Genomic DNA, 2,518 nt, shown 5'->3' on the forward strand with positions numbered 1-2,518 from the left:
GTAAAAAAAAAAAAAAGAAGATATTAAAAGTCCAGTGTGTAACATTTAGGAATTTCTGTTGGCAGAAATGAAATATAATATTCAAAAGTATGTTTTTAGTGGTGTATAATTACCTGAAAATAAGGATTGTTATGTTTTTATTACCTTAGAATGAGCTGTTTTTATCTAAAGGGAGCGGGTCATCTTCCATAGAGGGTGCCATGTTGAACCGCCATGTTTCTACAGTAGCCCAGAAGGCACAAACGAAATACTGGCACTAGATACAGGGACATGTCCAAAGGGGGGGGCCTAGGGTGGCCACTCCTGAAATCTGATTGGCTACCCCAAGTGCAACCCATTACCCTTCCCTTTTCCACTCATTGTTCAGAGGAAGTAGATACTGGTATCTATATATGAAACTATATGACCTAACGCATCCATTGGTACTATGTCATGTTAGCATTTCGGGAAGGGGGCTAACGTTCCAAAATTGGGCAAAATTTTGACGATGAAAATCTGGCCTGGCCATTTTCAAAGGGATCACTTGACCTCTGACCTCAGGATATCTGAATAAAAATGGGTTCTGTGGTTATTCACAAGTCTCCCTTTTGCTAACCCTAACCCTGCATAAGTTAGTGCCCCACTTGTGCCGCCCATTTTAAAAAAGTCTGGACACGCCCCTGACTAGATAGGGGCATTTTTCATGACCACTGTAGTTTCTCCTTCATGCTTGGAAGGGTGGGATGGAGTGAGCGATTTGCAATCTGCAACCACATCGCTAGATGCCACAAAATCCTACACACTGGACCTTTACTTCAATCTTTTGAGAATATGCTACTAAAACGACTCCCACAACAGCATTTGTATTCATGACTGAAAAATGTGAAAAAAACAAACACTCATGATCGTAGCCTTTAAAATTTGACGTTGTTTAATGAAAGGTTAGCTATGAAATTATACCCCTTGATGAGTTTTTCTCTCATGGCATTAATAATTTTTAGAGTAGGTGTGACATTTTCAAATCCTGGATATCTCATTTGGAGTGGATAATGTGAATGTGTGAGCTTTACAGGCCTGCGGTATTTTGATTCTGAGGCGTTCAGACGAAAAAGCCTTTAATGATTCAATTTAAATATCCTCTATTTGTCCTGTCCTGCCCTCTGCTTCTGCTCCCTCCTCCTCTCCTCTCCAGCCTCCATTTGACGGTGAAGATGAGGATGAGTTATTTCAGTCCATCATGGAGCATCACGTCTCCTATCCCAAGTCAATGTCCAAGGAGGCTGTCGCTATCTGTAAAGGGGTGAGTGTACATACACACACACACACACACACTCACACGCACCCACACAAACACAGTACAACACAAGTCCTTGTCTGTCTCGCAGGCTCAACCTTGCTCCCTCCTCACAAAATCTCTTTCTTTCTGTCTGTCTTGCTCCCTCTCTTCTCTACACTCTTTCTCTCTTTCACACACTCACGCAGACACATAGTGTAATACCTCATGTTGGAACCGATACACATAGCCTAAGAGGAGGGATTGGCTTGGTAAACCTCCCCATAATCTCATCTCACAGATGTAATTAGTCATAGAGCACGGCTGATGATACATATGTAATCCCTCTATGGGGGCCGAGGTGCACAGGGGAGCTCCATGGCAAAGAAACAAGCTCACACCAAATCCACGCTTATCTGGCCCCATTTCCCTATAATGGGGGGAATATAGACTCCTTCGTCGCTGCCTACGTGTTCCCTAAAAAGCTTTGTGTGACTCAAGAAACAGAAATAAATTTACCTTTTGATCATTGCACCTTCTCTCTCAAGTAAAAATGTATTTTGCACGCAGACTCCTACAAAAGAGAGCGTTTATTTTTCAGCAAGGAAAAATAAGTTTAGTGATGCCAAATGCCCGCGAACCTCATTTATCCATACTGTAAAATACGCCCCCCACCCACCTTAAGCAATATAAGCAGAAGCTCTCATGTGTATGGTAAAATATCCAAATCAACAACAACAACAACAACAGTGGTTGGTGGTTTTCGGCTGTGGCGCTCTCCCATTATGACTAATTCATGTCATAAAAAAGCCCATTAGAAAGCACTTGATGGAGGCATTGCACAGCGTTTAATCACACTTAATATATGCATGTGCTGCTATCGGGGAAAAAAAAAACAAAAAACGGCACAGCGCATTCATCTTGCTCTCGGGCACCTTTGTGCCGGGGAAAAAAAAACATCCTGTTGCGGTAGAGAGAGAAAGAGAGAGAGAGAGAGAGAGAGTAAAGGAAGAGAGAAGGCAGGGGAGAAAGGAGGGATGGAGAGATGGAAATGGAGGGAGAGGAAGAAAAGAAGCAGGGAGGTGGAGGGAAAGAGAGAAGGAGGGAGGGAAATTAAGGCAGGAAGAAGCCAGAGTAGTATGTGTATGGGTCCCTGGTGGACCGATGGGGGGCGTATTCTCAGCTCAGGGCCCCAGAGCTCGAGGTAATCGCTGTTCCATGAGACTGAGCCGAGGGAACACACACATGCCTCTCTCTCTCTCTCTC

At 43.7% G+C, this 2,518-nt stretch overlaps 1 protein-coding gene across 5 annotated transcripts in view; it reads right to left on the reverse strand.

Annotated features, from left to right (window-relative positions):
• LOC118337060 (AT-rich interactive domain-containing protein 1B-like) overlaps positions 1-2,518 on the reverse strand; it is a 163,016-nt gene that overhangs the window by 23,177 nt on the left and 137,321 nt on the right. The gene's annotated exons all lie outside the window — the stretch shown is intronic.

The sequence above is a fragment of the Morone saxatilis genome, unplaced genomic scaffold (assembly GCF_004916995.1).
Source record: "Morone saxatilis isolate NCDOM2014 unplaced genomic scaffold, NCSU_SB_2.0 Contig3, whole genome shotgun sequence".
NCBI lineage: Eukaryota > Metazoa > Chordata > Actinopteri > Moronidae > Morone > Morone saxatilis.